We start from the raw sequence: 26731 nt of genomic DNA, 5'->3' as shown, positions 1-26731 counted from the left end.
CTGAGAAAAAAAAGAATAAATAAAAAATACTTTGAAATAATTTTTACTTTTAGTATTTATGTATTCTTTTTCTTTAAAATTTATAGTTATTTAAAATATATAAAATAAACAAATTACAAACTATAGCTAGAAAATAAACTAAAAACCAGAGATAGACAACCTATGCGTTACTAAACGATACATAAATTATAAAGTAAAATACCATCCTTCTATAATGCCACCTATGTGTTATTATTGAAATTGAAATTGCTTGTAAGTTAACGAGGCTTTGATAGAGGTTATGAATAAGTAAAACGTGTAGTGCAGGCATGGCTCGGCCACAATATCTTTTTATAATATTTAAAAACTATCCTACAACTTTCAAATCTTAAAATCTCCTTGCAACATTTTTTATTAGGTTTCTCGTTTATTTTTACTTTTAATATATTCCTTCTTTTGGTTCCTTCTAATATAATTGGTTTGGACACAAGTATTAGATTAATTTACATAGAAAAATAAAATTAGATTTTTCTTTTAATGTTTTGCTAAGTAAAACCCAAAGAAAAGACTTGGTGAGCTGGCTTTTATTTTTTATTTTTTTCAATAAAATACTTACAAGTCATTTGACAGTCAAAAACGTCAAAGAATTATGACTACTCTTTTATTTGTATTTATTAATTTTTTTCTTCGTCCTCGGTCAAATATGTTATCAGAATAATAATTATTATATATAATAGTATTTGTACTCAAATTTTAAATTTTCATTATTTTGACCCATACATTTTCATACTTTTTTACTAGGTTCACAATGTTTAAAACTTGAATAATGCTAAAGATATCAAATATATGTATTAGAATATATATTATCATATGTCAATATTTTATTAGTGTTAACTTGATTATAGAAAGTTAAAAGAGATAGGTGTAATTAAAGATAAGCTAATTAAATATTGAAACATGTTACTTGATACATACCTTGATATGTTTATTTGATATTTTTAATATTATTCTTATTTTTATGTTTGAACAAAGATTAAACTTTCTATAAATTTTTTTTTAAAAAAAAAAAAACCTTAAATTTTAGTCATTGTATTAATAATATTTGACTTAATAAAAAAAAAAAACCATATTTACATGTAGGGAATAAATCTTGACCATTCAATTTGTCAATGCCATGTGTCAAAAGATCCTTAACAGATTAGGCAAATGTTAGATGAGAACAGAATCATTGTCCCAAATTAATATTATAACATCCCGATTTGAGAATATGCTTCGAGTTTGAAATTTTAACCGGATTTGACCAAAATTGATTGAAATTGACCAAGTAAGTTCCATGGTTGAGTTTTTATTATTAATAAGTATATTTGGATCATTCTGTTTTTTTTTTTTTTTTTCAATCCATTCTATAAAAGTTTATTAATAACTATAAATTTAATCACCATATAATACTATTCAATTATAAAATTCAAATTTAAAAATTTTTACCTCTCTGTTTTTTTTTTTCCATTTATGGAATTTTCCTATCCAATTTTTTCCATCTAAGAAATTTTAATTTAAATTCAATACATTTATATAAATAAATTTGAAGTCAAATGTTTTCCATTTATAGAATTAAAATTCAAATATATCTTTTGATTCCTTGCAAATAATTAATTTTCATATATTAAATACTTATAATGCAATTTAATTATTATTATTATTATTATTTATCCTGTAAACATATTTTTACCTTATAAGATAAATTATTTATAAAATTCAAATTATAAAATGTTTACCTATTTAATTTTTCCATTTGTAAAATTCAAATTCAAATTCAAATGAATTAATAATTTGTTTTAGATATAAATCTTATTTTACTATGTTTAACAATTATTATTTATGATATTATATTTTTTATATCCAAATAAAAATATATCTTTATTATCTAAAAAGGAAGGAACAGTGAACAATGTATAAGTAAAATCATGGATTACACTCACTGTCACATGCTTATAATCTTGGAAACTTGCAAAGTATCGAATACTATGATATATATACTTATACATATATTTACTTGATTATCTAATAAATTATTCCCCATTTCTATGAATTTAAAAAAGTAAAAAATATACAGAATATTTTTTACTTGTTGACCAAACATAAAGTTCGTAACTAAAATAGCAAAAATCTCAAAATGATTTTGATTCTTGAATAACATCTTAATAAGAAAAAAAAATGAAAAAATAAAAAATTCAATAAAAATAACTATTATATATTTGAAAAAATCTATGTAACAATAAATTTACATGACAAACAATGCTCTCAAATTATCATAATCATGGAAAGAGGTTATTTATGAGATAAATTGATATTTATCCTCAAGTAAAATAATTATAATTTAAATAGTTTTAGGGTTGATTAAATAGGTCAACATTTTCTTTATTAGTAGTTTTTTTTTATAATATTTTTAGAAAATTATGTATTCTAAAAAGGAAAGAAAATAAAAATAAGAATACTATATTATATATACATATAAGTAACGGTGAACAATAAATACATATATTGTTATATATATGGCTAAAATCTCAAAATGGTTTTGATTCTAATATCCTAATAAAAAAATATATAAAAATTAAAAAAACCAATAAAAGTAACTATAATAATATTATTAAAATTAGGGAAGATTAATTTATATGATATGGTAGACCAAATATTCTTCCAATGGTATGTTATCAAAAGACTCATAAAACATATAAGAGAAAAAATTAGATTTGCTTATCATGAATGATAGAGTTTGGTAGAGAATTTTTTAGGGTAAATTATTTATTGAATTCAAATTAAAAAATGTTGACATATTTAATTAATTCAATGAAAATAATTAATTTCTATAATTTATTTTTTATTTTATATGTGTTTAGGGTTTAGGGTTTAGGTTAAATATGTATTTTTGGAAGGTTTGTTTATTTATTCGTGTAGATTTTATTTAAATTTTTTTATCTTCTTTGGAACCTGTAAAAATGGTTTTATAAAAACTAAAATTAAATTTATTAGATATGTATTATTTTAATTTATAATTGGTATAAAAAATAAAAATAAAAATATAAGTATAGTAACAATTAAACTTTAGAGATTACTCCTATTTTGGTAAGCGATTATCCAATTAATTAAATCCAGGGATCTTTAGTTTGAGAGTTTCCTTTCCAAAAAAATTTAAAAACAAAATTCAGAAAGTTGAAACATATATAGTATGATCAAATAGCGAATGGTATTGGATAATCCATTGTTTCAACACTTAATTAAGATAAATATAATTGGTCATATCATAATATCCACATGATACATCTTACCAACTGGATACGATTAGAGAGTTGTTTGTAGACGAATAAAAAAATTACTTGTTCTTATTCCCACTACTTTCTTCGTAAAAAATTAAGGGTACCTTATAGAGGGAAATTAAGTTAAAACAACAAAAACAAACAACAAAATATTGAATATCGAAATAATTATATTAACCAACTACAAAAATAAAAATATTGTCTGCCTCAAAAAAACTATATTATAATTTATACTGACTAAAATAAAAATATATTTTTTTAATTTCAATCCCAATAAAAAAGCATAATAGGAAAAAAAAAACTATAATATCTAATATAAACGCTTAATCTTCTTAAATTGTTTCTTATTCAATGAAGTTATCTCGAAGTCAGGAAATGCCGACACCACTTGATTGCTAGAATGATCGTAATGCTCTTCCTTGCATGCTTCCGATCTGAATAATCTCTTGTGTCTTCTCCTTTTTATCTTTTTCTTGTCCATCCTTTTGAAAAAGTTGATAGACAAAGATAAATCAATAATCAAAGATTCTTTATCAGAAATATCTTTTTCTTTTTTATCATCATGTCTTGATTTGGCATCTTCAATTTCAATCAAAATCCATAGCATGGCTCACGTCCATGTTTATGATTAACATGATCATGTTTAAAATCCATAAAAAAAAAAATTATTGAAATTAAAGAATAATAAAAAAAAAAACTTTAACAACTAAAACATAATATGAGAGACTAAAAACTAACACAATATTGAATACTAAAATTTTAAATAATCGGGAAGTGCCACTTACATATTTATAACCAAATATATTTAACTTATTTAATAAATAAAATAAAATCAAATATTAAATGTGAAAGAACATCTTAATATATATTATTATATATATTATATAATATATAATTAGCCAAGAAGCGACGATACCTTCTTGTGAATCAGCCACAGTAATATAATATAATATAATATAATATGATATAATATTATAATAATTGAAATATATAATTTTAAAAGGATAAAAATATATATTTGGTAAATAAGATAAAATGAAATATTTTAATTATTTTAAAATTATTACTATATGTAATAATATCAATTATTTGATAGTTATAGAAAGTGACATCAAAAATTAGTTTTATATGTATTTTTTATTTTATCAATAAAAGGTAAGATAATTAATAATAAATAATAATAAATAAAATAAAATAAAAAAATATGTTTTTAAAGTGAATTTAAAAAAAGCATATGCTAACATGTGCCGTATACACTTATTCTTTTATATATGACAACTAAAACATTATGGATAAAATCTTTTTTGAATATAAAAATATTCTTCTTTTCTATATTATATAGATTCCCATCTATATTTATAATTTTAAATTTTTACATCTATGTTATTTTATTCCTAATTACTCATTTAAAGATGTTTTAAGTTCTTTTCCATGCAAAAGGAGAATATAAGTTAGATACATGATATAATACATCTTTTGAAATCAAGCAAGAATTCTTTCATGTCATCATTGTTAAATAGAAAATATTTATTAATTAGTGTGATATCCTTTTATGATTAAAATAAAATCAATACAATAAGACTATTTAAAATATAATTCCAAGTTGTATACCCATAAATAATTAAAAGAAAAAGCTAAAATATAAGCTAAATTATATATATATTTATATATAATATATCTCTAGTTGTCATGTTGAACACAAAAATACAACATAAATTATATACATATATATATATATATGTATGTATATAATATTTCTCTAATGGTCATGTTTAAGTAATATTAAAAATTAAATAATAAGACAAGTAATGCAAAAAGGATGATAAAAGAAGAAATTGCATTGTAAAGGCAAATATGCACAATCTACAATTAAGAATAACATAACTTAAGTCAACTTCTTTTCAATATTTATAAATTATATGCAATATTTTATGTGTTCTTTTATTTTTATATATCAATATACATTTCTTATTATGCAAGAAAAGTTGTAAAACTTAAACTTATATAATTAAAAAAAGTAATATGTTATCAATATTTAAAGTTTTTTTTTTTTCTTTAAAGAATATTGACACCAATACACTTTAAATTATACATAATTTGACACTTTACAGCTTAAACCTTTTTCTGACATTTTATACCATGAACTTCACTTGTCTTTGCACTTCACACCCCTTTTTCTTTTATTTTTATTAATTTTTTAACAAATTTGTCACATGCTTGGCACATAAGACAAAAGATTAGGGTGCAAATACAATTTTGTATAATTTATGGTGCAAATTACAAAAAATTTCACATACAAAAAATTAATGAAAAATCAATAAACATTTTTGACTAATGAGAATTATTATTTTTCTAATAAATTAGTAATGTTTTTAAAGGAATGCAAATGTAATTTTTCAAAATATAAAAAAATAATATGTAAATATTATATATATTTAAAAAAATAAAGACTTATAAAAAAGAAGTAATTAAGTATTTATAAAGTTTGAAATAAAACTTTGTACGATGATTTTAATAAAATATGCTATTTTATTTATTACACGTATTTTTTATATTTATATTTATGATTTTTTTAAAATAATACTTTTAAGATTTTCTAAATCGTATTTTTTTTTATAAAATTTTACTTTTCCCAAAAATATAATTTTTTAATGCTTGTTCATTTTTATGGATGTTTATGTTTTCTTGGATATTTTATTATAGAGATTCTAAATAATAATTAAAAAAACAATAAGATATTTATAAAATCCGAAAAGAGGAAAATGAGTACCATAAAATATATTATTTTATTTATTATATGTACTTTTTACATTTATATTTGTTATTTAGGAAAAAGATATTTATGAAATTTCCCAATATGTATTTTTTAATAAAATTTTTACTTTCTCAAAAAATATTTTTTTGTGCATGTGCAAATTTATTTATTTGTCTTTATTTATTTACTTTTTAAGATCTTTATTATATGTAAAGATTTTTCCTTTTATTTTTGAATTTTGAAATTTTTTTAGACCTTTTACAAACCTTCTTTGAAAAGTAATAGTATTATTTAATAATTTTTATTATTTTAATTAATCTTTTATTTAAAACTTTTTACATTTTGCATCTTAAACTATACAAAATTGCACTTTGCACCTTTATTGTTTTATCCCATGTGTCAAACATGTGACAAGTTTGTTAAAAACTTAAAAAAAAAAAAAAAATAGTGCAATGTGCAAAGAAAAATAAAGTTCAAGGTGTATAATGTCAGAAAAATAGTTTAGAATGTAAATTGTCAAACCATGTATAATTTAGTATGCATCTTTTTTTTTTTTAGGTGAACACTTAGCAATTTAAATTTATTTCGTTATTTTATTTTGAATTTAACACTAATTAATGACTAATACAATGTTTCCTATTTAACAACGATGACATTATACAATTCTAACCATTATATTTAATTTTGCTAACATGTCAGAATTTGGGTTTGATCATTCACTTTTAGAAATGGAAAGGATCTTTATCATTCTATATATAAGTTCAAATCTTGATTTAGGTGATTATCTTCCCTCTTTTGAGTTGTAATATATATATATATATATATATGACTGATAAATTGGATAATGTCAAAACATTATAGTTAATCAAAACATTCTCTTCATTGTCACCTCCACCTTAAAGCAGTGCTATGCTCTTTTAGTTTTGAATTTCTTGCTCATAATATATTTCTTCATCTTAATGAAATTTCTTTTTGTTAATATATATATATATATATATAACAAATAATGTCGTCTTAATGAAATTTCTTCTTTTTGTTAATATATATATATATAACAAATAATGTCTACTAAGAATTGACTTTAGTATGACAAAATGCCTCTATTGTATTTGCAGTGTTTATTATGTTATATTTTTTAAAATGCAGGAATGATAATGGACGGGACGGCCTCCCTTATATCCCACCCTCAGAAACAGTTTCATCTTCTCCTCTTAGTCCGATATTTTTGAACCAGGGTAGGATGTTGAATAAATTAATATTTGTGGACTTCGCATAATCAATTACTCACTTACAGGGCCTATTTATGCCATTAATGGGACTGGCTTATTTTATTATTTTGTAGTAGGGTCCTTGGTCACACACTCTCTATAAGACTCCAATTGGCCTATTGGACTGAAGGACCAACTCTCTTTATAAGCTCATTGACTTATCCATATTTTTCCTAGTATAATTATATTATCAAATTATTATTATTTTATGTGTGTCAAAATTAATGGATAAGTCTGACTTGCCGAGACTATTTAAAGGGTCTAGGGCAAGCAGACAATAACATACCATACAGTATTTGGAGATTAGGGTTTTCAGAAATCTGAGAGTGGTTTGAGAGTAGTGTGTCCATAGGCACTACTTTACGTTGTTTCTATTTTGCAGGATTAAAGATCTAATTTATCAATGGCTGCGTTTGGAGGTTAGTAATTTATGATTTATGGAATTTATTATGTATATTTAGATCCATAAAATCTAACAATTGGTATCAGAGCATATGGTTAATACGCATAATAAATTATTTTGAAATTTGTTGTTATATTGATATGCGGCCATTGAACTTTCATCGTCTATATTAATGACATGATATTTATTTTATAATTATTCTCCCGTCCTTGTGATTCTGCTATTACATGCTTGTTTCCTGAAATCCAATATGTGATATTCATCTGTGTTTGCGGCTATTGATTGTTTGGAGATCCAAATTTTAAGGATGGAATTTTATTGATTAATTTCTCTTCTCTTGTGCAATAACGGGTTTATATTGAGTTTGTGCAAATTATGTGAATTTTTGTTTTAATTCAAATTAAGACCTGGGTATGGTGAAAAATTCTTCTTTATTGTGTTTTATATTGTTTATTATTTCTAATTGGATCTGAAAATTAAAAAAGAAAAAAAAAATTGGCCTGCTTTTGCAAAATTTTGAAGGAAAAAAAAATTTGTGTTTTGCATGAATTTTGTTTTGGGTATTGTTGCATCTTGTTCTCTAAACCATTTTTGAATTCGGATAAATAAATAAAAATTAAAAAAAAAATTGAGAAACCTGGTTTTGGCCGCACGTATAAGTTTTCTTGGGCATTGATTTTGGCTGCTAAAAAATTGAAATTGATTTGTGGAAAACATTGCCCAAGAAAAGAAGAATCAAATGGCACCAAAATTGTAGAAAACGATTACCGGAAAAGAAATTTCCAGGCGGGTCGGATAATCGGGTCGTGTGACCCTTTTAGAGTGGAACCGAGTCGCCTATGACCCGGTTAGCTGAAGAAGATGAAACATACGACATGTAGTTTTGGCTAGCCTATGATGTCAGCGTGATGACATCATCACGACATGTGTATTTGCTGACGTCAGCAGAAAAAAAAAAAAAAAAAAAACCTGTTTTCTTACTTATATTTATTTCGTTTATTTAATTTATTGTTGATTAATTATTTATTTATCTATTGTTTTTATTTTATTATTATAAAATAAAATAAAATAAAAAATAAAAATAAATAAATAAATAAAAATTTTGTTATTTATTTGTTTATTGGTAATTAGTTCATTTGTTTATTTGTTTAATTATTTCATTCCAAATTTATTGAATTAAATTAAATATCTATGTTTGGAAAAATGGATTGTGTTAGCTTTCCCTAAAGAGGCTTTGTGCCTAGTTGGTATAGTAGTGTGGAATTTTAAGTACTCACCTGTCGTGAGACTTATTTTATCTGCATTATGTGTACCAATGTAATGTATGTTGGCATAGTGGATGGGATGTTTTATATTTGCCTATTTCATGAAATTGCCAATATGTTATTTTTTTCTCCCACTTATTAATCAGGGTCTATACGGGTAACTAGGCTACCCTGTCGGTAGTTTTAGTTGCTTTGTATGATGCCTGGAATGGCAGTGGAAGTTAATTAAATGTCATGTATTGCAAGTTCTGAATTGCCCTGTCGGTGATTCAGTTCAATGCATTTGATTGTGCTTATTTGGTTGATTGTCCCTGGCCCGCGAAAGGGTATCTTTAGTGCTACAAAGACCCTAGCGATATTGATATATTATGTTTTATGTTAAGGGGCTGAAAAATAGTTATTGTTTTATATATTAAATGCTTTATTGTTGTTTACTATTTTTATAGCTAGTAGCACCCCAAACCTTCTGCCCATGACTGCCATGATGAAATTTGATGGGATAAATTATCAGAAATGGAAGAAAACCTTAGTTATGAATTTGACCTTTATGAAATTGGATTTGGCTTTGGAGATAGATCCACCAGAGATACCGATTGATGAGAGTACTGTAGCAGCTAAGAAACTTTATGAGGATTGGAAGCACTCTAATAAGTGCTGTATGATGATGATGGAGAATTACATGGATGAGGCCATATATGCTACTATTCCGAAAGTGGATACTGCAAAGGGACTTCTTGAGGAGATAGGAAAGAAGTTTATCAAGTTTGATATGAATGAGAAGCATCATTATTTGGACCTATTGAATAATACCAAGTATAATGGTATTAAAGGAGTAAGGGACCATATTATGCTACTTTCTTCCTATTATAATAAGCTGAAGGACCTTAAGATGGATATTGGAGAGGAGTTCTTGACCTATTCGATAATGAAGAGTCTTCCATCTCAGTTTGATAATATAAGGTCTAGTTTGAATACTAAGAAAGAAGGATGTAGTTTGGAGGAATTAACTGCTATTCTTGTAAAAGAGGAAGATGATATTAAGCTTAGTAGGTCAAGATTTATTGCTATAGTTTCACATCAAGTAGATAAGTCCAAGAGGGTTTTCCAAAAGAAAGGACAAGGATTTAAGCCTGGACAAGGATTTACATCTGGACAAGGATTTAAGCCTAACAAGAAGAAGTTTTCTGGTATGAAGCCAAAAGTGCCTAGGGATGGAGCTCATCACATAGAGGAAAGGAAAGCCTACTTCAATGGAAAGTGTGGTTACTGTAATAAAATTGGATACAAGAAGATAGATTGTTGGCATTTGAAAGGAAAGCAAGAAAAGAAAGGTAATATTTTAATGATTGAGACCAATATTATTGATGTGCCTATGAATTCTTGATGGTTAGATACTGAAGCAACAATTCATGTTACTAATTCGTTGTAGGGGATGATAAGCCGAAGGGGCCCAACCAATCTTGAGCAGCATGTTTATATGGGAGATAGCTCAAGAGTAAAGGTGGACATTGTGGGAACAATTAAGTTGAAGCTTGCCACTGGTTATGCTTTAGAGTTGCAAGAAGTTTCATATGTACCCTCAATTATGAGGAATTTTTTATCTATTTCACTTTTGGATAATCAAGGTTATAGTTTTTTGTTTGGAAATAACAAAGTTGAATTATTTAAAGATGGTAAAGTTGTTGGTTTTGGAACTTTATGTGGCAATTTATATAAGCTTGATTTATTTAATAATGGTCTCAATTTCTCTGTTAATTCTATTATTGCTCCTATTGTTGCTTCCAAACGCCCAAGAGTTAATAACAATTCCTCAATGTTATGGCATAAACATTTGGGACATATTTCTAGGCACAGAATGGAAAGGTTAGTGAAGGATGGGATACTTCCTAATCTTGATTTCTCTGATCTGTTGACTTGTATTGAATGTGTGAAAGGGAAGTTAACTGCCAAGGTAAGAAAGGATAAGTTAGCTAGGTGTGGAAATGTTTTGGAGTTAATCCACACTGACATATGTAAACCTTTTACACCAACTGCTTTGGGTGGTTATAGATATTTTATTACCTTGATTGATGACTACTCTCGTTATGGACATGTTGAGCTTATTCGTGAGAAGTCAGATTCTTTAGTTGCCTTTAAAGAGTTTAAAGTAAAGATGGAGCTTCAAAAGAATAAGAAAATAAAAGCTGTAAGGTCTGATAGAGGTGGTGAGTTTTATGGTAGATATGATGAGACTGGTAGGAACCCAGGACCTTTTGCTATTTATTTGAGTGAGTGTGGCATTGATGCGCAATATACGATGCCTGGTACACCTCAGCAGAATGACATAGCTGAGAGGAGAAACCGCACTTTGTTGGACATGGTGCGATCTATGTTGGCAAATTCTAGCTTGCCAGATTACTTGTGGGGAGAGTCTTTAAGGACGCCTGCTTATATTTTGAATCAAGTTCCAAGTAAATCTGTTCCTAAGACTCCTTTTGAGTTGTGGTCAGGGAGAAAGCCTAATTTGGATCATTTTCGAATATGGGATTACAAAGCTGAAGTAAGGATATATAATCCCCAAATTAAGAAGTTGGATCCTAAAACCATTAGTGGATATTTTGTTGGCTATTGTATAGGATCTAGGGGTTAAAGATTCTTTTGTCCTTCTCACACCACTAGGATCGTGGAATCAGACAAGGCCATTTATTTTGAAGATGATTTTGGGTTTGATGATAGTAATGGTCCAAGGGAATCTCAATTTAGAGAAGAAAGTGTTTTCATTCCCAGTGTAGTTGTTCCTGATAGAGATATAGTTGATCCAGTAGTTGATGAACCAGTAGTTGGTCAAAATGAACTCATTGTTGAAGAGCAGGATATTCCAGCTATTGCAGATGCTGATATACTTTTGAGGAGGTCACAAAGGACTAGGAGATCAGCTATTCCTGATAACTATGAGGTTTACTTGCAGGAGCATGAGTTTGACATAAGTGATGATTCAGATCCAGTCACTTATGAGGAAGCCATAAGCAGTTCGCACTCAAACTTTTGGTTGGATGCAATGGAAGATGAAATGAAATCTATGGCATCAAATGGTGTTTGGGATTTGGTTGAGTTACCATTGGGTAGCAAGCCTATAGGGTGCAAATGAGTCTTTAAGACTAAAAGAGACTTTAATGGTCAAGTAGAGAGGTATAAGGCTAGACTTGTAGCTAAAGGATTTAGCCAGAAGGAAGGAATTGATTACATAGAGACATTCTCCCCTGTATCCACAAAGGATTCTTTTAGAATCATTATGGCAATTGTGGCACATTATGACCTAGAGTTGCATCAAATGGATGTCAGAACTGCTTTTCTGAATGGTGATTTATATGAGGATGTATATATGGTTCAACCAGTTGGTTTCCAACAAACAGGGAATGATAATTTGGTTTGTAAGCTTAAGAAATCTATTTATGGTCTTAAGCAAGCTTCAAGACAATGGTATCTTAAGTTTGATGAGGTTGTCACCAAAAATGGCTTTAAGGAGAATGTTGTTGATAGATGCATATATATGAAGGTCAGTGGGAGCAATTTTATATTTTTGGTGTTGTATGTTGATGACATACTTTTGGCTACTAATGACACTGACCTGTTAGCTGAGACAAAACAGATGTTGTGCAACCATTTTGATATGAAAGATCTTGGTGAGGCTTCTTTTGTTTTGGGCATCAAGATTGTTCGAGATAGGACTAATTATGTGTTGCAATTGTCTCAGATAGCTTATATTGATAGAATCCTTAAGAGATTTGATATGCATAATTGTTCTCCTGGAAGTGTACCGGTTACGAAAGGTGAAAAGTTTTCTAAGGATCAGTGTCCCAAGAATGATAGAGAAAGGATGGCAATGAAGAATGTTCGCTATTCTTCAGCAGTAGGTAGTTTGATGTATGCTCAAGTATGTACACGGCCTGATATAGCTTTTGCTGTGGGTGTGCTTAGTAGATTTATGAGCAATCCTGGTCCTATTCATTACCAAGCAGTTAAGAAGGTCTTTAGGTATCTTCAGGGTACTAAAGATCATATGTTGACATATCGTCGCACCAACTCTCTTGAAGTAGTGGGTTATAGTGATGCAGACTATAAAGGTTGTGTAGATGATAAGAAATCTACCACTGGTTATATATTTATCATGGTAGAAGGTGCTGTGTCTTGGCGGAGTGCCAACCAGTCAGTGACAGCATCCTCGACTATGGAGGCAGAATATGTGGCGTGTTATGAGGCTACCCGTCATGCAGTTTGGCTACGGAATTTTATCCGTGATTTAGGAGTAGTTGACTCCATTGAGAGGCCTATTATGATGTATTGTGATAATACTGCAGCGGTATCTTTCTCCAATAATTTAAAAGGTACTCCTGGTGCGAAGTACATTGATGTGAAATATTTTATGGTAAAGGAGAAAGTTGAAGAGGGCCTCATTACTGTTGTTCACACGCCGACTTATAGTATGGTGGCAGATCCACTGACCAAGGCTTTACTGGTAGGCATATTTGAGGAGCATGTGTCCCGTATGGGATTGTTAGGCAGTTGAGACTGCTATGGGTCAGTGGGAATGTTTTCTGTAGTAATATCCATGTTGAGTATTATTTATTTCTTTGAATATTTTAATACATTGATGTATGTGGATCATTATTTATTTATGAGATGATTTATTACACATATTATTGCTCCTTATATTTACAGGCCTGTTGAGACTATTAGTCTATGTATATGTGTATGTTGATTCACAGGTGTCATGGTGAATCCCTACTACCTAGTTTGGGTATATGGTTGTATCATGTCGATATGCGATGTGCTTGAATGAAATGGTTTTGTGCGTTGGGGGATTGCACATTGTTAGGTAAATCTCTACTACCTAAACTGAGTTTATGGCATGCAAAGTGCTCAGTTGAAATGGTATCATGTTTTGGGAGATTTACAGAGAGAATCTCTACTGCCTAGTCTAATATATTGTCGTGCCCTGTCGGTATACTATATATTTGGATGAAATGGCATTATGGTTCGGGAGATTCTATAGTAAGTGAGTTTGGATTTTATATGATGATGATTATGCAGTCCAAGTAGGAGAATGTTAAATAAATTAATATTTGTGGACTTGGCATAATCAATTACTCACTTACAAGGCCTATTTATGCCATTAATGTGACTGGTTTATTTTATTATTTTGTAGTAGGGTCCTTTGTCACACACTCTCTATAAGACTCCAGTTGGTCCATTGGACTGGAGGCCCAACTCTCTTTATAAGCCCATTGACTTATCCATATTTTTCCTAGTATAATTATATTATCAAATTATTATTATTTTATGTGTGTCAAAATTAATGGATAAGTCTGACTTGCAGAAACTATTTAAAGGGTCTAGGGCAAGCAGACAATAACATACCCTACAGTATTTGGAGATTAGGATTTTCAGAAATCTGAGAGTGGTTTGAGAATAGTGTGTCCATAGGCACTATTTTACATTGTTTCTATTTTGCAGGATTAAAGATCTAATTTATCAATGGCTGCGTTTGGAGATTAGTAATTTATGATTTATGGAATTTATTATGTATATTTAGATCCATAAAATCTAACATAGGATGGGATCCCAGGTGGGGAAAGAGGTGGGCTTTGATTCCCCATTTTTCTACCATAAAAGAGATACATAATGAAAATGATGATTTTTAAGATAAATGTCAAGCTTCCTTTTCAACACTCAAATGACTTAAAACATACATGTTGAGGTTATTATATAAATGGAAAATTATTCTATGAAAGGACTTGATTTAATATATTGCTAAAGAAAATGACTTAATTGAGTACATATGGAAAAAATGAACTGTATTGCCAAAAAAAAAAAAAAAAAAAAAAAAGAAGGAAAATATTTACTGCACATTGATGTACTCTTACAAGAATATTGAAAGGTGCTAAAAAACGCTAATTCACGGCAATTAGCAGTGTATTTTGATCTGTGTGACCTTGAGTTGAATCAAAGTATTATAATTTGATTTTATTTCCTTAACAATTTTAATATTAAAAGTATATATATTTGAAAAAAATAATATTATATATCCATAGAATATGATCATGTTTATTAATATAAATAAATATATAAGTATAAAAATACATAAAATATAAATATAAATTATATATATGGAGCGAGTACGGGAGCAGGAGTATAATCTCCATTCTCGCTTCAATCCCCTACTTGGAGCAAGCTCTTTCGTCCTGTCTCCATCATGATTCCCCGTTCAACCGAGAAGAAGCGGTTTTGTGGTGATCAGGGATAGCAAGAGGCAAATTGCCACCCACGCTAAAATAGTATAGATGGTCTTCCAACTTTGGACCCATGGTTTTGTGGTGATCAATGATAGCAAGAGGCTAATTTATGATTCCCCGTTCAACCACCATTGGAAAAAGGTAGAGAAATTAAATTTATTCTAATTTCCTTTTCTTTTTTTTTCTTTTTTCCTCTTGTGTTACTTTTTTTTGAAACCCAAAATGGGAAAAATTTAAAGGGAAAAAATAAATTCCTCAACTTGAGATCCTTCATTTCCATAGAAATGAGAAGGATCTATATTATGGTAAAATGATTGAATAGAGAAGGACTCCCTCTATTTTTATTTATTTTTAAAATGGAGGATCTCAATTTGAGTTTGTCAAATTCTAATATGGTAACAAAATTAGATATAATAGTTAGAATAGTATAATGTCACCATTGTTAAATAGGCAACATTTGTAGCAATCATTAATTTGTGTTAATATCATTTTATGGCTTAAAATTTAGGGTTAATTATATTGCGCATTCTTGAGATTTTTCTTAATTACAACCGGTACCTTCAATGTTTCCATAATTATATTGTACACCATTGAAGTTTCCCTTAATTACAACCAGATACTTTTATATTTCCATAATTACATTGCATACGCTCGAAGTTTTTTCTTTAATTACAACCAGGTACCTTCATGTTTTTATAATTACATTTATCTCCCTTCTAAAAAAATTTCATCCATAAATATGTACTATCTTTCTTATGTGGCAGTTAAAATTTTATTAATTGTCCCTTATATATACTAATTAAACATGGATTTTAATTGATTTGAAAAATAAAATTTTTTTAATTTAAAAGGTTTGAAGCCCAACGGATAATAAGTACAAGAATAACTATCAATTTTTAACGGTATCCCCTGGAATGTTTAAAAACATAATTTTTATGTAATCTAATTTTTGTTTTTTTTCTTTTTTAATTTGTTTTCATAACTTATTTTTGAAAATGAATGGCCAAACAAGTTTGGCCAATCCTGTTTTGGCCAAATTTGGGCCATCCTTTGGAGTTGTTCATGAAAAAATTTTACGAAGCTAGTCAAATATGAAAAGATAAGACTGGCATTTATTTTGCAATAAATGGATGTAGGACTTTAGGACTAAGATCCATAATTATACATATATATAAAGTTTCTTTTCTGTATGTAACCGTTAAAAGTTACGCAAGCTATCCATGAGTATAAAATTTTAAAAATGTTTCTTGCATTTTACGATATGTAATATGATATATAACCAGTTCAATCAAGAAAAAAAGAAAATTAAAAAAAAATTAAGGAAAAGAAAACATTTACAAACTAGAAACACCATAAAAGACATTATTTATAAAAATATATAATATCGTAAGGGTGACCCCTGTTGTAGCAGTTGAAAACATGAAGTCCACCAATCCCCCAATGCACATATCACAAGTTTAGCCATTCCTATTTGGCCATTCATTTTCAAAAATAAGTTTTGAAAACAAATTAAAAAAAAAACATAAAAATTATGTTTTAAACATTCCAAAGGGTGCTATTAAAAATTGATAGTTATCCTTATACTTACTATCCGTTGGGCTTCAACCTTTTCAAATTAAAAAAACTTTATTTTTCAAATCAATCAAAATCTATGTTTAATTAATATATATAAGGGACAATTAATAAAATTTTAACTGCCACATAAGAGAGAGAGTATATTTTTATGGATGAAATTTTGTCAGAAGAGAAGCAGATGTAATTATAGAAACATGAAAGTATCCGGTTGTAATTAAGGAAAAAACTTCGAAGATTGGCAATGTAATTATGGAAACATAAAGACATCCGGTTGTAATTAAGAGAAACTTTAATGATGTACAATGTAATTATGGAAACATTGAAGGTATCCGGTTGTAATTAAGAGAAACATCGAAGATACACAATGTAAATAACTCTAAAATTTAAAATAAAATAATCAAATAAAATTAACAAATTGCTTTTTCAATTATGTAAGTTGACGTTTTACATACGTTTTCATATAATAAAAAAAGCATGCATACTAGCCAAAAAAAAAAAAAAAAAGTATACATAAAATATTGCATATAATTTATAAATATTGAAACGAAGTTCTCTTATTCTTAATTGCATATTGTTCCTAATTTGCCTTTATGCTTTCTTCTTTTCTCATCCTTTTCGCCCTCTTATTTTATTATTTAATTTTTAATATTACTCATGACTATTAGGGAAATATTATATTTATATTGAGATTTTTCATTTCAAAAGAAATTGAGAGGATGCTTATCCATTGAAAATTTACCTATTGATATTGAATTAAATTTTGACTAGGTGAAAATCTTCTCCTTTGAATTGCAATACTATATATATATATATATATAATTGCTAAATTGAATAGCAAAACATTCGCTTAGCTGTTTTTTTAGCCCAAGAAAAAAATAAATAAATAACTTTCTCTTAGTTGTCACTTCAACCTCAAAGTAGTGTCTGCTTTCTTTAGCTTTGAATAACCTTTCTTGCTCATAACGTACTTCTTCGTCTTAATGAAATTTCTTCTTTCGGCCCAAAAAATAAAAAAATAAAAAAAAAGGTTACATTATTATATATAACAAATAATCGGTATATAGTAAGAATTCACACTATTAGGACAAAATGCCTATTAAGAATTCACCCTATTAGGACTTGGACTTGCCTGCCCGTTGGACATTTTTTCGTTTGTTTTTTTTTTACCTTTTTTTTTTTTTTCCTTTTGTCTAAAAGAGTGAAAATTTTTTTTTCAAAAAATAGCTAGATTATTATGAACATCAAAATAATTAAAACTAAAAAAATGTATTTTTTCCCTTTTTTAATCAAATTTTATTATCTAAAAAATGAATTTGTCTTTATATATATCTATATGTATAAAAATAGAATAGTTAATGTCATCTATCATTATAATATTCTTTTAAATTCTTTTCAAAATTATCAATAAAAAAAATCATCTCCTCTTTTTTTTATTATTTAATATTCTATTAAAATATCAGTTAGTACCACACAAAACAACTATTTAAAAGCATAATATTTTTTATCTTTTATCTTTTATTGGTTGTATTAAAAAATATATATTTTTATTATTATAATATTATGTGATTGATTGAAATAATAGGATTTTTTAATTTTTATGGTTTTATCCAAAATATATATAAAATCTATTACTAAAACATAATAATAAATATTTATTATTATTTATTAATAATAAATAAATAGATATTTATTATTATAATATTATAAGTATAATTACACTATTGCGTTTCAGATATTAATTGATATCTTTATAAATAATATATCTCTATATATATTTATTATTATAATATTATGTATAATATTAGATTTTTATAATATTTTAATATTAAATATGTTTTTTAATTTATATATAATAGATTTGGACACGAAATGAAATATTAAAATATATATTTTTATTATTATAATATTATATATGAGATAAATTGTATTTAGCTTCTCTTAATCAAACGTATTTTAAATATTTTTATATATTCAATGTGATTATATAAAAATTAACAAAGATATATTCTTATTTGGACATAAAAAATATAATATCATAAATAATAATTGTTAAATATGACAAAATAAGATTTATATTCAAAATATATTATTTTATTTTATTTTATTTACTAAATAAGTCAAATATATTTGATTATAAATTAGTAACTGATACCTTTTGATTATTTAAAATTTCATTGTTCAATATTTTATTGGTTTTTACTTTCTCATATTTCTGTTTTAGTTATTGAAGTTCTTTTTTTTTGTTTTTATTGTTTAATTTCAATTTATTTTTCTGGATGAATCCTAATCATGGTCATCTTAATTATGAGCATGGACATGAACCATATTATGGATTTTTGTTTGAGGTTGATGATGCTGAATCAAGATATGCTGTGAAACTGATTGGAAAGAAGAAAATATTTCTGACAAAAATTCCTTATTGATTATTGATTCACTTTTATGTGTCAACCTTTTCAAGATGATAGAGGAAAAAAATATCAAAAAAAGAAGACATAAGAGATTATTTAGGTTGAGGCATGTAAAAAAGAAAAATATGATCGTTCTGGCAATCAGGTGGTACCGGAATTCATGAAGTTTTCGACGACTTCATTGAACAAGAGACAACTTAAGGAGATTAAGTGTTTATCTTAGACAATATAGCTTCTTCTTCTTCTTCTTTTTCCTTATTAGGTTTCATTTTTTTCATTAGAATATATTGTGTTTGAAAAATAATATTTTAATTTTATTTGGATTGAAAGATGATATATTGTTTTTCAAACACAATAGATTTCAATAAAAAAAATATAAAAAGAAAAAAAAAACAACTATATTGTTTAAGATAAACACTTAGTCTCCTTAAGTTGCTTCCTGTTCAATGAAATTGTTACAAACTTCAGGAATTCTGGTACCACCTAATTGCTAGAATGATCATATTGCTCTTTCTTACATGACCTCGGCTTGATTAATCTCTTACGTCTCTTTTTTTGATATTTTTGTCATTCATCATCCTGAAAAAGTTGATATGTAAAAGTGAATTAATAATCAATGAGGAATTTTCGCCAAAAATATTTTTTTTTTCTTTTCGATCAGTTTCACAACATATCTTAATTCAGTATCATCAAGTTCAATAAAAAATCCATAACATGGTTCATGTTCCTACTTATGATTAAAATGATCATGATTAGGATCCATCTCAAAAAAAAAAAAAAAATTGAAATTAAACAATAAAAACAAAAAAACTTTAATAACTAAAACAGAAATATGAGAGAATAAAAACCAATAAAATATTGAATAACAGATTTTAAATAATCGAAAGGTATCAGTTACTAATTTATAATCAAATATATTTGACTTATTTAGTAAATAAAATAAAATCAAATAATTTATTTTAAATATACATCTTATTTTACCATATTTAACAATTATTATTTATGATATTATATTTTTTTATGTCCGAATAATGAGATATCTTTATTAATTTCCATATAACCACATTATGTAAAAATATTTAAACTACCTTTAATTGTGGGAACCATATATATGCAAATACAATTTATGTTATATATAATATTATAATAATATTATTATAAAAACCTAATATTATATATCATATTATAATAATAAATACATATTTATTTAGTTTTATTTATAAAGATATAAATTAATAACTTAAACGGTGGTAATTATTTATAATATTATAATAATACATATTTATTTATATATTATTAATAAATAATAATAATATATTTATTATTATTTTATAATAATAGATTTATATCTTTTTAGGTATGACCATAAAAGGTAAAAAATTTCATGCTTTTAGATAGCTACTTTATTTAGTATTAATTAATATTTTGATAGAATTTTAAATAATAAAAAAAAAATTATTGATATTTTAAAAGGAATTTAGAAGAATATTGTAATAATACATCGCATTAATTATTCTACTTTTATGTAATATACATATTTGGATTGAAAAAAAAAAGTTTTTATTTTAGTTATTATAAATTACAATATTGTAGCCTAATGAAATGAAATTTCATTGATGCCTAATAAACCACCCTATCTCTTGGTGTCTCCCTCAATCTTCAATCTTTTGAGTTATAATGCATGTTTGTTATTATGTTCAAATATATATATATATATATAATATAACATATAACATTTTTCTTATTATTATTTATGTTATTATATATATATATATATTATCTATATTATATATAAAAGTAAAATAGTAAAAAAATTCCCCACATGTCATCATTAAATTTGAATACAATTGATTATTATAGATTATTTTTAAAATTATTTATTATGCTTACATATACTATGCATATGCTAGTTATATATAAAAGTAAAATCGTCAGTGCTACTTATCATCATTATATTCTTCTAAATTCATTCCAAAATCATCAATAAAAAAAAAAAATCATCTTTTCTTATTTTTATTATTTATGGTTCTATTAAAAATTAATTAGTACCAAATTGAACAGATATTTAAAAGTATGAGAGTTTTTACCTTTTATTATTTGTATCCAAAAATATATATTTTTATTATTATAATATTATATATAACATAAAGTGCATTTCTATATATATGGCACCGAATTGAAATTTAAATATATAATATAAAGTGTATTTCTATAAATAAATAATTTTATTTTATTAGTAGAAAAAATATTTTTTTTAAACATGGTAAAGTAGGATTTATATTCAAAACAAATTTTTGATTTTATTTTATTTAATATATCCTTTTATTGGTTGTACCCAATAATATATTATTATTATTATTATTACTATTATATTGTATCTAACATTTGATTAAAGGAACCTTAATTAGGATAAAATTGTTAAAGTGTGTATTTAGGACAAAAATATAATATCATATTTGTAAAATAATAAATTAAAGTGTATCTCTATATATAATATGTTTTTAATATTTTCAATATACCAATGTATTTGTATGGAAAATAATAAATATATCTTCTTATTTGGAGATGTAAAAAATTATATAAATAATATAATTTTATTTTATTAGTGAAAAAAAATTTGAGATGTTCTTTTCGAAATATAATTGTTAAACATGGCAAAGTAAAATTTATATTCAAAAGAATTTTTTTTTATTTTTTTTTATTCATTAAATAAGTCAAATACATCTGATTTTTCATTAATATAAAAAAATTAATTACTTGCAAGGAATCAAAAAAAAAAAAAAAAGATAGTCAAAATGTAAAACATTTAAAAAATTTATAATCTATATATCAATATTTTTGTTGGTTTGTTATGTTTATGTTATTGTAAAATAAAAAGATGTTATATACGGTAATTAATAATTAGATTCTATATACTAATACATATATACATAATAAATGAAATTTTAATATCAAAATATATAGATTTCAATAATAAAATTGATTTCCTTATTTGATTTTCTTACAAAATATATATAACCATAAATAAATTATCTTATAAGGCAAATAATAATAATAAATATAATTAAATTATATCATGAGGATTTAATATAGAAATATTAATTATCGCAATGAATGAAAAAATACATTAGAATTTAAATTTGAATTCTATAAATAGAAAATATTATAAAACTATATTTGAATTTGAATTTGAATTTCATAGATGAGAAAAATTAGACAGATAAACACTTTTGAATTTGAATTTCATAATTGAATAGTATTATATATAGAAATTAAACTTTTAGTTTTTAATAAACTTTTACGATATAGAATAAAAAAATAAAATAAATTTAAATATACTTAATAACAACAAACCATTAAATAAGTTTTCAAATAGGATTAGATAGATTGATTTTATCAACTAGTTCAATACTAATAAAATGCAGTAAATATTCAAAGTTCAAGTGCTAAGATTTTGGAAAGTCCTAATCTTTGATGATAAATTGGAAATTAATAGTGTTAAAATGATTTTAATGGATAAATAAGTTTTGTTTATTTTTTTAATTTTCGTTACATACTATTATGATTGTTTCAGTATATCTAATTTCTATTTATTGTTAATTTCTTATTTCAAATTATTTTAAATTGTTTTATAGTAAATAATACATATAATATAATTTAAATTTTGTATGTAAAGATGCATGTAATATATAATAATACTAAAGTTTAAATATTATTATTTATGATCTATATATATAATTTATATTATGTATAAAAGTAAGATGGTTAGTAATTTTTTTTTTTTTCATATGTCATTGCTAAATACCGTTTAATTGCACCATTGAAAATAAAATAAAATAAAAATTGGTAAGAAAGATCGGATGGCTGATCAGGTGGCCGGTTTAGGTTTTGTTTGTATGGTAGGAAAAGTTTTAAAGGCCGTGCTGGCATGATCAACAGTCAGCATAATATGGGTCTCATAATGAAATGTGGCAGTCCATAACAGCTGCCAGCTCAACAGTAGAAGCTTTGAGCTTGGAAGGTTTTTTGAGAGAATTAGGAAGAGAAGAGAGAATATGCAGGGGAATATGACATGATGTGGCCTCGTCCACTCTGAGAAAAGAGTGGCGCCTCTTTCACGCAACATTGCCACGTCACTCATCTGTTTTCATTAATTAAATATCCATCAAGTCAGATCCACAACATTCAGACTATGTTGTTGAATCTGGTGCCACCAGGAATTTCCAACCATGGAGGTCGCAAAAAGATGATGATGGTGATGATGAACATCATTTAGATTCAATGAAATCTTTGGAAAAAAAGAATCTTAGATTCTAAAAGAAAGATGGAATCTATGGCTGCTTTAGATGAAATCAAGTCCATCAAATCTAGATATGCTACTGTCTCTGTTGATTCAATGCTGCAGGCTTTGCAGCGCTCCGCAGCAGAGAAGAAGAAATTGGAAGAGGAAGAGGATGAAAAACTCATCCAATCCATCGTTTTCTATAACTCGAAAAACTATGTTAGAAGGATTATTGATGATGATGATGATGAAGAAATTATGAAGAAGAGAAATAAAAGGTAACTGCAAATTGATATACAGAGTGTTTGTTGCATGTTCCAATTGATGCCTTTTCATATTGTACAGCATTTTTTTTTTTTTTAATTGTTTGTATGGAAATTTGTTATTATGATAAGTTTCTAAGTTTCTATTAGAAATTAGATCTTCACGATGATACTTTATACTTGTAGTTGCATATGCAGTAAGTTGGTTTTATCGATGTAATTCAAACAAGGGCTACATATTATTGGAGTAATTTTGATCATGGAAACTAAACTATGCAATTCAAAAAGTAACTATGATTGATATATATAAACTTTCTTGTTAATTTCTTTCTAGGATAATTTTATTTTTTCTGTTGTAGGCAAATTGAATTTTTTGGTAATTTGTGACAAATTAATCGTTGCAAAGTTGTCGGAAAATAGATTTACTAGTCGGTTTGATACATGTTTTGATGAATGATTGAACTTTGCAGTACTTGGATTTGACTGACAACTCGTTACATGGGTTTTATGGGTTGAATCTATGGGAAAACAATTTTATGTTATGGGACTAAGTCTGAGATTGGAAGAATTTCAAGCTTGAAAAATTTAGTTTTTTGGCAAAAACAATTTTTCAAGAGATATTCTGGAATCCCATTTGGACTTGAAGAAATTGGTAGTCTAACAAACTTGGTGGCAACATGTACAAAAGATTTTTGGTAAATTCAAGCATTTAAAGTCTCTGGGGCTACATGGAAATTTATATGCTGGTGGGATTATATTCTTCAGTAATTCTCAACTTTCCCATCATTTTCTGGTTTGATCTCATCTACAACAACTTTTGTGGTCCTTGGCCACTAGAACTCTATAAGATTATAAACTTGAAGTTCTTGATCATTGCCTACAATCAATTCAATGGAACAAATGCCACCAGAGTATGGAAAGTTGCTACAACTCAAGCAATAGAACTCTCCTTCGACAAGTTGACAGCAATTCCATCTTCCCTTGGAAACTTGACCTCTCTCTTATAGTTGATGCTTGCAATTTGTAAACAATATGCCTTCAACTGTTTAAATTCCACCAGAATTAGGAAAATAGATCTTATGGTTTAATCTTGAAAGGAAAAATAAATAAATAAATAAATAAAAGCTTTCCTGGAAAATCCCATCTGAATTTACTAATATTAGTGTAAGTCCTAGCCCAACATTTGGATTGAACAAAATTGAGAACGCAAACTGTTGCTGGTTTTGGTTTTGGAAAGTGCTTAACTTTCCTGAGATGGGTTCCTGCAGATTTACCCTCCATTCAGTTTTGTGTATAGCAGACTCAATAGAAGAATTTTTAGGGGTAGATGGAATAAAATACTTGATGGAATCAGCATTTTCACTATGTTTGTGCTTCTGGGTCACAATGATTCCAACCTTTAGGTCATATTCAACTACTCCTTTTTCCTATTTTATAATTTCCATTTAAGACAGTGCTTCCACTTTTGTGGTTTTGCAACTGTTTTCTAGAACCAGATAGTTTTGTTTTCTTGGTACATATGATCTGGTTGGATTCTAATTTGTTTTGGTATTGAATAATGTCATTTTTTTTTTTTTTTGGTGGTGTTGACTTTGTTGGAGTTTGGTGCTGATTAGAATATACAATAAAACAATCTTTCAATGTTTGGTTTCAAAAATATCATCTATCTTTTAAGTTTTTCAAATTGCAAAAGGTTACCCAAAAACTCTTAAATGAATTAATCTTGGTGAATTTTGCACTACCATGGCCCAAGACTTGAAGTGTGAAACTATAAACGCAAAATTATTTAGACTGCTTCTTATATTTCTCATATTGGTATATTTTGAAATACATAGTCGTCAAATACTGCTCTTGTTCTCTTTCTTAAATGAAACACAATTATGCACCTCCCATCAGGAGAAGAAGGAGAAAAAACACACACACACACACACACACACACACACACAAAATGTGTTCTATTTATTTTTCTTACATTTCTCACCTAAAACACACACACACACACACAAAATGTGTTCTATTTATTTTTCTTACATTTCTTACCTAACACCAAGAAAATGTTAAAAAATCTTAAATTTGAGTTCTCAACTTTCTTACTAATAGCATGCTAATGCTAAAGATTGCCACGTAAACAGCCAAGCTTTTAGTTTAGAAAATGGATAGACAAGGTTCCTACCCTTATGTAAGCATATAAGGCCCTCCAAAACAAGGATAGACTGCCTTCATAGACTATTAATCAAATGGTTCCAACCATTAAAAAACTATATAAAATAAGTTTGTCAAAAAGTTTATATTAAAATATATACAATCAACATTATTTATGGTTTACCCATAAAAAGTTAGGCCTTCCATATCCAGTGTTCAAAGAGGCAGTAATAATTAATGAAAATCTCTGCTTTGACTAAAGCAGATGAAAGCCCTCCACCACATTTGAAAATTCCCAGAAGAACCCAAACATTCTAGTTGGGAAAAAAAAAATAGTAATTAAAAAATATAAGCCAATTTCCTATCAATAGTCAGCAAGACCCAGCAGCCACTGATAATTGTATCAGAAGGACTTTGGGCCATCCTTCTAACCTCTATCTATTACCTAGAACTTATCCATTATATTTGAGAGAACAATCTGGTATTTGCTATTTTTTATATTCTAAGATAAATAGATATTAATATTTAATATATATTTCCGTCTATATTTTGATGTGTCATAACAGCATCGTGCTCTAAAATAATTTAACATGTACATTCCTAGAATAAGCTAAATTTTATTTGTTTTAACGACATAGAAGACCCATGATGTAACACAATCAAGCAATCTTTTTTTTCAACACATAGTAATATAAAATAAAAACCAACAAATATTAACAGTATTAATTATTATACAAGAATGAATACGCTGGGAATATTCCAACCTTCATAATATTCTTTGGAATTTTATATCTTTCCCTGAGAG

General features: G+C 26.4%; 1 pseudogene; it reads left to right on the top strand.

Annotated features, from left to right (window-relative positions):
• The window catches only part of LOC107419173 (uncharacterized), a 76185-nt pseudogene extending 50434 nt beyond the window's left edge, over window positions 1-25751 (top strand).
• The last annotated feature ends 980 nt before the right edge of the window (window positions 25752-26731 follow it).

The sequence above is a fragment of the Ziziphus jujuba genome, chromosome 2 (genome assembly GCF_031755915.1).
Source record: "Ziziphus jujuba cultivar Dongzao chromosome 2, ASM3175591v1".
Classification (NCBI taxonomy): Eukaryota; Viridiplantae; Streptophyta; class Magnoliopsida; order Rosales; family Rhamnaceae; genus Ziziphus; species Ziziphus jujuba.
This window is presented reverse-complemented; position numbering and strand designations above follow the sequence as displayed.